The sequence below is a fragment of the Echinops telfairi genome, unplaced genomic scaffold, assembly GCF_000313985.2.
Source record: "Echinops telfairi isolate 266 unplaced genomic scaffold, ASM31398v2 ScPeMD7_18;HRSCAF=68, whole genome shotgun sequence".
Taxonomy (NCBI): Eukaryota; Metazoa; Chordata; class Mammalia; order Afrosoricida; family Tenrecidae; genus Echinops; species Echinops telfairi.
The window spans coordinates 76,118,823-76,134,317 of record NW_022103915.1 but is presented as its reverse complement, the minus strand read 5'-3'; the positions used below and the strand labels follow the sequence as shown (position 1 = coordinate 76,134,317).

General features: G+C 40.4%; 1 pseudogene; it reads left to right on the top strand.

Moving 5' to 3' along the window:
- Positions 1-13,044: 13,044 nt before the first annotated feature.
- On the top strand, positions 13,045-15,105 carry LOC101646950 (annotated as a pseudogene).
- The last annotated feature ends 390 nt before the right edge of the window (positions 15,106-15,495 follow it).

Sequence of the window (15,495 nt, the reverse complement as noted above, 5' to 3'; positions counted from 1 at the left end):
TGCATATCTAAAATCAGTTTAAACCCAAGGGGGATTTTACTGTGTTATACATATCTAGGAAAAATCGGGGTTGTTCGTTGATGTGGTTTATTCATCTCTTACTTCTGTTTTACCCTATCCTAAATCTCTAATCAGTTAAGCTGTTTCAAGAGTGGTTTATAAAGACAGTTCTTTTAATCTAGGTATGGACATGAGGTATAAAAAGCTTGTCTCCCCTTTTTAGCGACCATCAACCAGTAAAATACAAGTAAGAGAAGCACAAAAAGGGATAGTAGAGGGGACTTAAACAGGTTGAAAATAATGAATGCAATTGATTATATAAATAAGTAGATAAATGTTTCTGTAGTCACAGACTTAGAAAAAGAAAAAAAGGCCAATGCTGAGAATAATTTGTTCCCAAAGGTGACTATGAAATCCTGTGTGACCTACTTTTATATATCTCAGAGATGTTGACCAAGAGATTTTAAAAACAAAAACCAGAAAAGAGACAAATAGCCTCTGCAGAATCCATCAGTCGACCCACCCAGGGGAGTGAGACGCCAAGACATGTTGTAAACCATGTGGAGGAAAATAAGCATTCTCTCATGTCCATTTCCAAAGTTACTACAGAGACGATTCTTCCCAAGGATCTTTCCTTTCTTCCACACCAGCAATGTGCAAACTAAGTCTTATGAGCTAAATCTAACCCAATTCCCGTTCCTGTAAATAAAATGTTATGAAACACAATGGCGCTCATTCATCTATGGCTATCTGCACACCACAACTGTGCAGGGGGGTAGTTGCAACAAAAACTATGTCCCACAAAGTTAAAAAGATGAGGATCAGTAGAAAAAAGAATTGCTATCATAAAAACCTTTATTAAACAAAATAACAGAATGTGAAGCTACTGTCTCAATATTTTTTCTTTTTTCCCCAGCTATGTTTATATACTTATAAATATGGTGTTTCCATCTCTCAAATCCTTTCCCCAAAGAATTCTGTCGTTTTTGATTTACAACTCATCAAAATGGCAGTTTCAGCATCCTCAAGGGATTTACATCCTTTTTCTTTACAATGTTTTTTCCATTTCGGGAACAAAAAGAAGTTTGGAGAAAGAGTATTGGGGCTGTAAGGTGGGCAGGGTACCGTTTCCCAATGAATTCCCATAGGACAGCCCTGGCTCCCCTCAATAAATGAGCAGGTACACGGTGGTGATGAAAAAAACTCCTTAGTGCAACTTTCCTGGTAATTTCCTCACCAATGTAGTTTTCCATTTTTCTGAAACTCCTTCATGATCAGTCCCTCTAGTTGTCCTAGTTCCTTCAAGAAGGTCTACTTTGGGATGCCCCCAAACAGTTGCCATAACATTCAGAGCTAACTCACTGCCTTGCTTTTAACTGGCTCGGCCGAATCCCTAGGAAGACACTATTTTGACTATCTTTTTTGAGGCACCCTAATGATATTATCAAGTCCCAGTAGCTTAGTGGAATATGCATCAGGCTGCCTTGCCCTAAACAGCAGTTCAAACCCACCAGCCATTCATGCAGGAGAAAAATGAGGCTTTATCTTCTCATAAAGATTCACAGCCTTTGTAAATGAACGTTACTGAAAATTTTCTCCTAGCACCAACCCCCATGGTCAATATGCACAGAGATCAATCATTGAAGAATTCAATCTGTACAAATCAACAATTCGTGGATTGTGGCTCAGAGCTGCGCTATGCTTGCATAAACTTCCTTTTCACAATGGTTTATTCAATTCCATGTCATTGGATACATTGACACTATCAGAATTGTCTTATGCCCCTGGGGGATGTTGAGAAAGTTCCTTACAGAAAACGATAATGAGACCCCTAAAGTGAACCAGAGTCTTACATAATCAGTAGACAAGTGAATGGACTCTGGGCTCCCACTTAATTCTAGCTCAATCCAAGGGCATTTAGTTCCTCATGACATGGCCCTGCTTAATGCTCGGCCTCTTGACGAGAACACTGAGATATGGGTGCTACAGTGAAGTGTGGTGACAAAAGCAAAGGGTGTTCACTTGGCTCTCAAAAAGCAGCTTCTGGAATCTTAAAGACTTGTATTCAAGCAAGCAGCCATCTATGTAAGGTATCAACTAAGTCCACGTGGAAGAAGCACATCAGCCTGTGTGAGTCCAGGACGATCAATAACAACATCCATCTGCAGGGGCCCTCCATGGATGGAGCCTCTTAGTGCATCCCTCTGACCACAGCTGAGGCACGCGAGTAGCCTTGCTATCAGACAGAGACTACTGTCAACTTGGTCGTGTGGGTGGGACTATATTATACCTGGTCATTTGATCTACCTTTTGACCTATTTTGGATTTGTTCTCATTTTAAGTATTTATTTTTTTCTAGACAGAGGTTTTTTTCCTGTATTATTTTAATATTGCCTGTGGTCTTTTCTTTCTTACTTCCTGTATATTTACTGTTTTCATTTTTTGGGTATGTTTCCCAGTTTATGAAGCACAGGAGGGGTGGCTGTATACAGACAATAACTGAGGTAATGGTTGATTGGGCATATTGGGGAGCAGAGGCTTGAAGGAAATGGGGAGAAAATATTGACTACAGGAGATAAAAGGATGTTCTGGAACTGATTGTACTGATGAAGCTCTATGGAATTAGATGATATGTGAATGATATATCAATAAAACTAATGGGAAAAAATAACAATAAAAAGATTCGCAGTTGAGGAAACTCACGGGGCATTTCTACTCTATCCTACAGGGTCACTATTAGCAGAAAGCAGAGAGTTTGGTTTTTTCAACGCAACTAAGTGTATTCCTGAAGGAACTTGTCTGCAGTCATCCACTGATCTAAGCTGACTCTCCCCAGACTTATCTGGAAATTCACACCATCGAGTTGAAATCTCAACAGTCATATGTGTGCATGCATGTGTGTAACAACTGGCAAGCTTACCCTAAGATTCATATAAAAATGACGGCCTCAGAATATCCAAGGCAAATTCATAAGAGAAGAACAAGGTGGGAAGACTTGCTGGACATTAGAAATTAGTATAAGTAATTATTACAGTATTACTAATAAGACATATTAAAGCAAATAGGACCAGCAAAAAATAATTTGACTTTGCAGACACTGATGCCTGCATGTATACTCTTGCTTGGTCCTGACGCATCCAGCCAGGGCCAACCCTCCTGTATATTCTGAAGTAGCCATCGACGGTGAGCTCCTGGGCCGCATCTCTTTTGAACTGTTTGCAGACAGTGTTCCAAATACAGCAGAAAACTTTCATGCTCTGAGCACCAGGGAGAAAGGATTTGGCTACAAAGCTTCTTGCTTACACAGCATTGCTCCTGGGTTTGTGTGCCAGGGTAGTGACAGCACATGCCACAATGGCCCTGGGTGGCACTGGGTGGCAAGTCTGACTGTGGAGGGAAATTTGATGAAGAAAACTTCAGGTCCTGGCATCCTGTCCATGGACATGCAAGGCCCGATACTAACAGTTCCCACTCTTTTATCCGCATCACTGAGGCTGAAAGGTCAGATGGCGAACACGTGGTCTTCGGTGAGGTGGAAGAAAGGCATGACCCACGCCAGCACACCAGCCTCGGAGGATGATGTCCCTGCAAGGAGCTAATGGGACACAGAGGGGACTGGGCAAACGACAATAGCACGTGTCACGTTGTCCCCTTACTGGAGCAGACTGCGATAGAGGGCATTTCTGGGGTCACATGGTGGGGAGGCGGCATGGTCTGAACCCCCAAAAATGGAGCAAATCAAGAAGGGAGCATCCCTGGATAAACAATGTGGAGGAGAAAACAACGGGGCTGATCCTTAAACAGGGGAACAACTCTATAGAAAAGTATGCAAAGGACTTGGAAAAGTACTTTATAAGAGGACACTCAAGTGATCGATAGGATTGCAAAATCTAGTCATTATAAAAATTCACAATAAAACATTGATGAAATACTAATATGCACCCACATGAATGACTAAAATTTTAAAGAGTGGCAATCTCAAGTACTAGCTAGGAACTTAGATGTAGTCATAGGAATTTATATCTAGATTATAAATTGATACTATCAGTTTGGAAAAAAATATTGACATTGATAAAGCATTTGAGCTCTGTATATAGAATCATAGACTACAATTAAGATGAAGTAAATGTTTTCATATTAAATATTTAAAATAAGATGAAGTAAATTTAGTATTAAATATTAAAAATAAAATTAAAATTAGTGGAGTAAGTATTTTAATAAATTAGAAAAAGAACAAAATAAGACCAAAGGATATAAAAGGAAGTACCAAAATACAGAATAGCATAGAAAGCAAACATGAAACAGAGTGATTAATAAAGACTGATTAATAAAGCCAAAGGACAATGTAATTAATAAACCTTGAAATGTATACAAGAACTATAAAGGAAAGATGATACATAGATCTAATCTCGGGAAATAAAAAGGAAAAAAATCACTGTAGAGCTTGCAAATAGTAAAAAGAAGCCAGGGAGGGAAGGGAAAAAATGAGCTGATACCAAGGGATCAAGTAGAAAGAAAATGTTTTAAGAATGATGATGGCAACAAATGTACAAATGTGCTTGACACATGGTTGTGTATGTATGGATTGTGATAAGAGTTGTATAAGCTCCCAGTTAAATGATTTTTTAAAAAAAGAAAAACAAACTTGAACAACGCTATGCCAATATATTGGAAAACACAGACAAAACAAATTAATTTCTAAGAATATAATAATAATACAACTAACTCAAAGAAGAAATAGAAAACTTGAAGTTATACACATAAGAAAATGGAATCCAAAGCAAACAATTGTCACACAATAAATTATATATACCCAAAAGGTGTTCAGCCATTCAAAAGGAGTTATCTAACATATACTATTCCAGACAGTAGAAAAATGGGATATCCATTATATGAAGCTAGCAGAGTTGTGGCACCAAAACTAACTAGGGTGATATAGAGGAAGACTAGGAGACAGACACACTTACAAAAGCCCCGTTGCATGGTTGTTATGTATGCTATACATACTGCTCAACACAAGGTCAACAGTTAGAACCCACAGCTATTCTGAGGGAGAAAGATAAGGGTTTCCACCCTTGTCAAGAGTTAAAGAGTCTCAGAAACCCAAAGGGGCCATTGTACCCAGTCCTACAGGAATGCTGAGTCAACATTGGCCCCAGGGTCAATCCTTACAAACATAGAAAACTCCTGAGCAAAACATTATCAACTGAATCCAACAATATCAGGTTGAATCAACCTCAGGAATGCAAAATTCACTTTAGAAAATCAATTTATGTAATTCCCTACATTATCACACTCAACTCAAATTCACTGCTATTGAGTTGATGCTGACATGGTGATGTGATAGAACAGTGTAGACCTGCCCCTGTGAGTTTCCAAAACTGGATCTGTCTACAGGAGTAGAAAGGCCCCATTTATCTCCTGTCGAATGGTTAGTAGTTTCGAACTGAGACCTTACAGATCACAGCACACTAAAAGGGAAGAATTTCAGTAGAATGAAAAAATAAGCATCCATTCATGATAAAAAAAAATACTTTAATAATCTAAGAATGCAGTGAACTTCATCAATCTCAAAATTTTCCTTGAGACAAGACCAAACAAGAATGCTTATATAAAGCGCTTTATTGGAGTTGCAGGCTTCCAAAAGTGGCAAGATTTCGATTTTGTAGACCATGGCATCGAGGCACAGCATGCAGTTATCCCATCATCATATCAGCCAAGGAGCAAACCGTTTTAATAATAGGATCATACAATCCGGACTACCAAAGAACGAAACAAATCAAAGGTGAATAAAGCCTCTATGGAAAAATTATTTGAAAAAACGTATTGAAAATGTCAGCAAGATGGTGGACTAAGCAGACCTGCTACCCAGACCCTCCACGACAAAGACACAAGAGACCAACGGAAACAGACATAAGTGATCATCCTGTGTCAGAGGAAAGACTAAAGAATACCAAGTAGGAAAGGGTGAGCGAGCAAGGAGACAAACAGAACGGTAAATTGCTCTGACACGGTATCACTATTTTGAACTTCTGAAATTTTGATCCAGACAACAAACTGAGACTCCACTCTAGTCCCCAGCACAGCGTAATCGCTAACACAGGCAGGGCTGGCAACCACGAAGATGTGGTCTTTCTCTTGTCCTCATGCCCTCCTGGTGGACAGAAGTGCAACCAGCTCCTATACTCGCCACCCAGTGGCTGGTGACATGTGTCCACACCCCACACAGTACCTCCTCTTTCTGAGGTTAGAAGTACACCTTCGTCGATCAAGCACCGTGCACACCACACCCACATTCGGAAGGTATATGAAATCTACCTCAACAAACCCGCAAACTGTCCAGTATGGAGTGGGTGAACTTCCCCCAGGCAACCCTGGGTGGGTAAAACTCCTCCCATAACTAGCTGCCCGGTCCTTAGCTGCCCTGTGGGCCCCAAAGAAGTATTTCCAGGCTCAGAGGTCTTGATCTCAGACACCTTTTAGACGGACAGCCACTCCACCTAGGACCAAGTGTCACTTCCCTTCCCACCACACAACATTCTGGGCTGACAGATGGTGACAACCATCCTGGGCGCCCTGCATTCCACAGTCTTCTCCTCCAGGGGACCTGCCACCCTCCACCCAACCCCAAGATTCCCTTCCGTTGTTTGTCCCCCACTTCCCTTTTTTCCCCTTTTCATTCTTTCTTTTATTTACTTCTGTTTCTCCTGGCTTTTTCCTCCCCTTCTTATTCCTTGGTTTTTCCTTTACCATTCTCTCCTCCCTAATTTGTTTAGTGTGTTTTCTCCTTGCTTCGTTTTTATTTTCCTTCCTTTTTTCTTTTTCAGTTATTCAATTCTTTTTCTTGCTGTTGTTTGTTTTCCCCTACATGTGTTTTCTTTCTCGTCTTGTTGCCGTTTGTTTTTTTCTCTTGATGTATGTTCCCCTTGTTCCACGGAGTGGGAGGCAGAAAGTATCTCTAAACAGCCAAGCCACGTACATACCTCCTGCATCCCTCCTAGAGCCACGATCACTGACAACTACCTACTGAACCACCCAATCCATGAGATGCTGGTCTGCTCCAGCAGCAAACAGAGAAGAGCATGCACCGTCTCTGCATCACATCCAAAAGGAAACAGGTGAGGAGTGACGGAAAACATACCATCACCAATTAAATGCAAATAAGACACCACCACAATATCTTGGAGGCAACATACAATTTCAGTTCACACAAAGAAACAAGATGGGATGGATCAAAAAGGTGACCAAAATACAATTCAAGAGAATTTTTAGGTACTTTCAAAAGCTTGAGAGAAAGACAGAAAAAGTTGTAGATGAAATCAAGGAAACAGAAAAACTAGAAGAATTTAGGAAAGCACTAAAAGAGCAAATAGAAAATAAAGGCAAAACTAAAAGATTAATACCAAGATTTTAGAAATAGCTACTGTACTGAAACAGTAAAGGAGTAGAATTGCAACTATGGAAGACTGAATTAGCGAGCTTGAAGGTAAGTCTGTCAGTACTAATTTGCTAATGGATCAGAAATAATATTCTTTTTTAAAGGCCCACAATTTATGTAGGACATCATCAAGAGGAAAACCTTACATAAGATCAGAACTCCAAAACAGGAAAGGCCAAAAAGATCACAGAGAAAATTGTTGAAGATTTTCTATAACAAAATGTCCCTAACATCAAGAAATATGAGGAGAAAAATATCCAAAGAGCCGATAAATCCCAAGTAGGAGAAATATCAAAAGCAAATCACAACATTTTATAAGCAAGCTTTCTAAAGCCAAAAGCAAGGAAAGAATCCAGAGAGTAGCTTGGGGAAAATTAAAAGTTATCTACAAAGGAGAACTGATTAGGCTAACGTCTGATTTCTTGACAGAAACCAAGCAGTAAAAAAGTCAATAGGATGACATATATAAAATTCTGAAAGGAAAAAAAGGACTAAGAAGTATATACCCAGCAAAACAGTTCAACCAAGAGGCAATGTTATGACATTTTTGGATAAAAAGGACTACGATTTTGTAAAACTGAAACCAACCAACATTATAAGAAACACTGTAGGAAGGTACGTGGACAGACCAACCAAAAATGACAGACAACAATCTGAGAGTAACATACGTGACACCACTACCCAGAAGTTAACCCAGATACAAACATGATCAAACCAAAATAAACCTGCAAGGCTGAAACAGGGAACCAGAGACAGGAATTTATAAATGAGGTAATTACAAAGTCAAAAAATGGAATAAACAGTGTAATTACAGAACTTCCAAGAGGAGAGAAAATTAAGTCAATTTTAAACTTTTATTAGACTATATCAAACTTGGGAAGAATTTAATAAATCACATGGCAACTTCAAAGAAAAGTGAAAAACCTTCAAGTAAAAAAGGAAAATCATGAAGATTTATCAAACAATACGACAATGTAAAAAAGACTAAAATCCTCACAACTGTCAGTCCATAGGAATTGCGATGATAAATGGAGAAAAGTTTGAAGTTGTCATGGATTTTGTCTTGCATGGATCTGCAGTCAATGCTCATAGAAGCAGCAGTCAAGAGATCAAAAGACTGGTTGCACTGGGTAAATCTGCTGCACACGACTCTTTAGAGTAGTGAGAAGCAAGGATGTTACTTTGAGGAGTAAGATGCACCTGACCCAAGCCATGGTATTTTCATCTGCCGCATATGCATGTGAAAGTTGGACATTAAATAAGGAAGACCAAAGAAGAATCGATGCCTTTGAATCATGGTGCTGGCGAAAAATATTGAAAGCACCATGGAATGCTAAAAGGACAACCCTATCTGTCTTGGCAGAAGTACGGACAGCGTGCTCCTTTGAGACAAGGATGGCGAGACTTTGTCTCACATGTCATACTTTGAACATGTCAGAAGAGGGCTGGCCCTGGAGAAGGACACGGTGTTTGGTCAAACGCAGGGGCATGGAAAAAGAGGAGGGCTGTCAAAGAGAGGGGGTGACAGCGGCTGCAGCGAGGGGCTCAAGCCCAGGAAGAGCCATGAGGATGCTGCAGGACAGGCAGGCCTCCTCCTACTGGGCACCAGGTCACTCTGGATCCATCGTAGTCACGTAGTCACGTAGTCACGAGCGCAGACTGGTTCCATTTTCCTCGGCGTCAATGAACTTACACACGAACAACCGATGGTCTGTGTTAGTCAACCTCTGGCCTTGTTTTCACTGATGATAGTGAATTTTTTCCTCTTCTTTTTTCACCAGACCAAAAAAAACCTACTCCCATGGAGTCGATTCTGACTCAGACTGTAAGGCAGGGTAGAACTGCCCCTTCAAGTTTCCAAGACTTTTAAGTCTTTGCAGGAGCACACACAGCCTCATGTTATACCTTAGAGGGATTGGTGGGTTAGAACCAGTAACCTCGTTAGCACCTTAATGTGTAAGCTGCTATGCCAGCGGTTCTCAACCTGTGGGTCGCAACCCCTTTGGGGGTCGAGCTACCCTTTCACAGGGGTCGCCCGATTCATAACAGTAGCAAAATGACAGTTATGAAGTAGCAACGAAAATAATGTTATGGTTGGGAGGTCAACGGTATGAAAGGGTCGGGGCATTAGGAAGGTGGAGAACCACTGCTCCAGGCCACTAGGGCCGCATTTCTCTTCCCACAGATGTAGCCAATTAGATCCTTGTGTATTCCATCTGGCAAGGTCCACATGTACAGTCATTGTCTGTGTTACTGGAAAAGGTATTTGCAATGAAGAAGTCATGGACTTGCAAAATTCTGTCACACGATCTCCAGCTTTGTTTCTATCAACAAGGTTATATTTCAACTACTGATCTTTCCTCTTTATGTCTCATCGTGATTACCTATTTAATCTATTTCAGACTAAAGAAATTGGTAGTATTTAAAGTTTCCTCAACTTTGGTTTTGGTCAATGGGCTTGGATGTTTAAAATAGTGTTTAGGGGTCCTCCTTGTAGGCATAGAAATATCATCCTATTGCAGATAGCAGTGTACTGCAAGATAAATCTTGAAATGTCCTTTTTGGTGGTTAGTGCAATGTCATTCCTCTTGAATTTATCCTCCCCAGCATAACGAAACATATGAATGTCTGATGTAAAATGGCTAATGTCAGTCCATTTCAGCTCACTGAAGCCTAAAAATGTTCTTATTCTTAACAGATGTTTGCAAGCTATTTCTTCTCATTTTGAGTCATGTGTCATCAGTAAACAGAGGTCCTAAAAGCTTAGCTCCATCCACATCATTAAAGCCAACTCTATGTAAGGACGCAGTTCCTATCCAATTGTATGTTTCAGTGCCTTCCAACCGAGGAGCTGAGCTGATCTTTCAGCACGATGTCAGCTTTGTTCCACTGCTAGTCATATGGTTTTCCATTGCTTATTTTTCAGATGTGGGCCACTTCTTGCTCTTTTCTAGCCTGTTCTTAGTCTGAAAGCTCTGCTGAATCCCTGTTCACCATGAGTGACCCTGATGGCATCTGAAATACTGGTGATATAGCTTCAAGCATCACACTGCAAAAAACTGACAGAAGAGCTGAGTTTGCCGGACAAGATTGACACAAATTATTCACAAAGGAATCAAATTATATTCGGAAATATGGATCAATATAAATGTAAATTGGTACAAATCCTGGTAAAATTAGAGCATGTTATCTCCAGTGGTCCCAAAATTGCCCTTGAGTATTCACTCAGAAATGTGTACCAAGATACTGCTACAAGAATGAATTAACACAGATAAGTAAATTACAGAAGAAGAATATAATTCAATACTATATAAATTAATTAAAACTATAAGCAAAAATGTGAATGAATCATGAAAGATATAAAAGCATGTAGTATAATTTTTACATTTTATATAATATATTAAAAGGTAATTACCAAAAGCCTAGAGAGAAAAAATAAGGAGGGGGCAAAAATAGACACAGCCAATAAGAAATCCAGATATTGGAGTGCTCAAAAATAACATTTTTAATTACTGCAACTAACATGATCAATGAATTAGATGACAAGATGGAGGATTTCAGCAAAAGATTAGACAACAGAAATTCAATAACTAAAAAAAAATAGTAATCATACCTAAAATTAAGAATTCAATAGATAGATTCACTAGCAAATTAGATAACTGAAAAGCAGTTAGCTGGATGATAGCAAAAAAATTCAGAATGGAAAATAAGGAAAATATCATAGGAATATATCAGAAAACAGTATAAATGTCTAATATAAGTAAAATCACAGCACAAAATGAGGTGAAACGGAATAGGCCAAAGCAACATTTGAAGAAAAAACGGCTGAGAATTTTCCAAAACCAAGAGGTGATTCAGAAAGTTTAACCTGTCCCCAAACTTCTGAGAATCAAAGAAAATATTAAAAACAAATGTAAATTCAGAAGCAGGAAAAAGGAAACACGATTACTAAGAAATGTATGAATCCAGTTGTCATTGAGTCCGTTCCAATTCAAGAAGCCACTGTGGCATTAATGCGCAATTATGCTCCACGGGGTTTCCAATGGCTGGTCTTTCAGAAACTGATCATTGGGCTGTTCTTCTGAGGAGCCCCCAGGAGACCTTGAACCATCATTCTGTAAACCAGTCACTGAGCACTTTCCCATACCAGCTACCAGTAACTCCTAGAAATGCATCAATAGGGAGAGAAGGTCATAGGGGACAGACACAGAGACTTTTTTGGTGCTAGCAGTGTTCAATTTCGTTATCTGGTTACTTGGGAAGTTGTCATGGTTATTCATCAAACTGTATATACATGTTCTATCTACTTTTCTGTATATATTTCATATTTTAAAAGAAAAGGGAAAAAAAAGTAGTGTCTTCAAAAACATGTTTTTTAAGTGTAGTTGCTGGGTTTTCCTTAGAAATCAGTACATCCCGGGAAAATGCTTGTCATCTTAGTAGTTCCATTAGCATCATCACAGTGTTATTTTGACCTGTGAAGCTTCTTCCCAGAATCCAGAAATAACTGCTTTTTGTAAGTCAAACAAATGAAGAAATTTGACCAAAGACAGTATTTTCAGAATGAAGAAAGCGGTTAGTGATAAAATGACTAACATTTATAATAGCAAAACTAACAGAAACATATGCTACTGATAAATGATAATATTTTGTGGTGAGTAGGAGGGAAATTCTGATATTTTTGGCACTAAAATCTGTTCATCTCAGTGTCTTCCTAAGAGCTATTTATTTTAAAAATCAAAACAGATTTTAATGCATAATACATTTTTTTGTCGTTTAGCCTGCATAATTAGTCCCTTATTCTTTCTTTCTTAAACGAGAAAAAAAAGGATTTTGCATAATAAATCATATCTCATTTGAGCCAGTGCTGCAGTGGACCACAATATAGTGCCTTACTCCTTTGTTTCTGGAATCAGACCTAGCTACTAGTCAGACCCAGGCTGTTAGCTTCTGTGATCAAGGTAAACTGTCTCTCAGACACTCCACTTTCATTGTGGCGGGCAGGCAGAGGTAAAAAGAAGACAGCAGGAAATCAGTGAATTTCCAGAGCTATCTTGTGAATTTAGGGTTTCCATGCAGTGCAAAAGTTGACCTGGTGGAGTAGTGGCTAAGTGCTCAGGTGCTAACCCAAAGGTGGACAGTTTGGACTCTCCAGTCACTGTGCAAGAGAAACAAGTGGCCTCTTGTTTCCATAAAGATCACAACCTTGGAAGCCCTATGAGGCGGTTCTACTCTGGATCGCAAGGTCACTATGATTTGGAATCAGCGTCCTGGCACTGGGGGCTTTCAGGTAGTGCAAGTGGCTTGTGGATTAACTGCTGATCTAAACACTGGTGGTCTGAATATACCCAGCGGGGCTGAAGCAGAAAGGTCTGGCAAGTTGCTTCCACAAAGATCACAGCAAAGAAAACCCTGCAGAACAGTTGCCATCGGACACATGTGGTCACTGTGAGTTGGAATCAACTTGTGCTGACACGTTTTGTTTAGTTTGGAGGCTATATCAGAACAAGGACAGGGCCGTTGTGTGCTCGGTGGCTGAAGGTCTTTCTTTGGCTGACTGGTGGCTACGGTACCGATTCCGGCGACCTGCTCCTCAGACTTTCGAGATGTCTGCTATTCCTGGTGAGGACAGTGACCAGCTGCTGATCCTGCCCTTTGGAGCTGGGCAAGAACTGGGGAGATCATGTATTATTCTGGAATTCAAAGGAAGAAAAACGATGCTGGACTGCGGGATCCACCCCCGCCTAGAAGGAAAGGATGCTCTGCCTTCTACTGATTGAACAGACCCAGCTGAGACTGACCTCCTCTGAATTAGTCATTCCCACTTGGATCGCTGTGAAGCTTTGCCCTGATTTCTGCAGAAGACAAGTTTCAAAGGAAGGACATTTATGACTCATGCAACAATAGCTATTTACAGATGGCTTCTTTCGGATTATGTCAAAGTTAGTAATATCTCAGCGGACGACATGCTGTATATTCAGACGGATTTGGAGGAGAGCATGGGCAAAATTGAGACGATCAACATTCATGAAGTTAAGGAAGTTGCAGGAACCAAGTTCTCGTGTTACCATGCAGGTAAGGCCACGTCCTAGGAGCCGCCATGTTCATGATTGAGATTGAAGGCGTCAAGTTTTCGTACACAGGTGATTTCTCAAGACAAGAAAATAGACACTTAATGGCAGCTGAAATTCCTAATATAAATCCTGATATTCTTATCATTGAATCTACTTATGGGACCCATATTCATGAGAAATGTGAAGAGTGAGAAGCAATATTCTGTAACACTGTCCATGATATTGTAAATAGAGGGAGCAGAGGCCTCATTCCTATCTGTGCTCTTGGAAGGGCTCGGGAGCTCCTCTTGATTTTAGATGAATACTGGCAGAATCACCCAGAACTGCATGATATTCCAATACACTATACCTCATCTTTGGCCAAGAAATGTATGGCAGTGTACCAGACACATGTAAATGCCATGGATGATGAAATCCAAAAACAAATCAACATCAACAATCCTTTTGTGGTCAAGCACATTAGCAATCTCAAGAGTACGGATTATTTTTATGACCTTGGCCCCAGCATGGCCATGGCTTCCCCAGGTATGATGCAGAGTGGCCTGGCCAGAGAGCTGTTTGAAAGCTGTTGTGCTGATAAGAGGAACGGTGTCATTATAGCAGGCTACTGTGTACAAGGGACACTTGCCAAGCATATCCTGTCTGAACCTGAAGAAATCACTACCGTGTCTGGACAGAAGTTACCACTGACGATGTCTGTTGATGACATTTCTCTCTCTGCTCACACGATTATCAGCAAACCAGTGAATGTATCTGTGTTTTGAAACCTCCTCATGTAATTTTAGTCCATGGGGAAGAGAGCGAGATGGCCAGATGGAAGGCAGCTCTGATTCGAGAATCTGAAGGTAATGATGAAGGTCAGACAGCGGTTCATAACCCTTGGAATACGGAAGCAGTGACCCTGAACTTCAGAGGAGAAAAACTAGCTAGCAGATAAGAAGGCAGAACAAAGCTGAGTTTCAGGAATTCTTGTTAAAAGAAACTTTCATTATCACATACTTTCTTCCTGTGATCCCTCCAATTATACTGACTTGACCATGAGCACGGTAAAACAAGTCCAAGCCATGCCCTGGACTGGCCCTTTTAATGTGCTGTCTTACCAGCTACAGAAATTGACCGGTGATGTAAAAGAAAGAGAGAGTCAAGAAAAGCCTGCTCTGAAAGTGTTCAAGAATATTACTGTGCTACAGGAACCAGGGGTGGTGGTGTTGGAATGGCTCGAAAATCCTCCCACCGCCATGGATGCCGACACAGTAACAACTGCGGCACTAGAACTCCAGTCAACCCCGAAAATAAGGAAAGGTGCAGGACGGAAGACTTCTAAGAAATAAAAATGCATGTTTATAGCAAACGGTTGGAGACCATGCTTCAGGACCTCTTTGAAGAAGACCGTGTGATCGAAAAGATGACTCTTCTCAGTGGCCCCGTGCGCGGGAAGACCGCAGACGTCAGTTTGGACACACGGACTGCAGAATGTGAAGACGTAGTGAGCATGACGGATCCCTGTGAGAAATGGTGGAGCTGGCTGCACCAAGACTTTTATACCAGTTCACTGATAACCCTGTACCTCTGCATACATTAAAACTTTGTTAAAATGATCCATTCTAATTCTGTTCCTGAAAAAAAAAAAGAACAAGGATAACTGGGCCTAGGAGTTATCAGACTGTAGGATTATTATTGCAAATTGAATGTACCTTGAAATGTCAAGGAATAAATAGCCAAAGGATCACATGTGATAATTGCCAACAATTTTATAGAACACACTATTGCTATTACAGTCTCACTCCTCCCTCAACAGAGTGCTACTCTCACAAAGAAGACTGTTCCCCACACCCACCCCACCCCACCCCACCTCGCACCCTCTACCATTTGGTTAATTTTCATTGGCCTCCATTATTATGTTTACAGGGTCTACTAAACTTCCTGGAGCCTCTTCTTTGGTCCTCTAAGATTTATGTATAAACGAAAGTTTGTTTTGAAAAC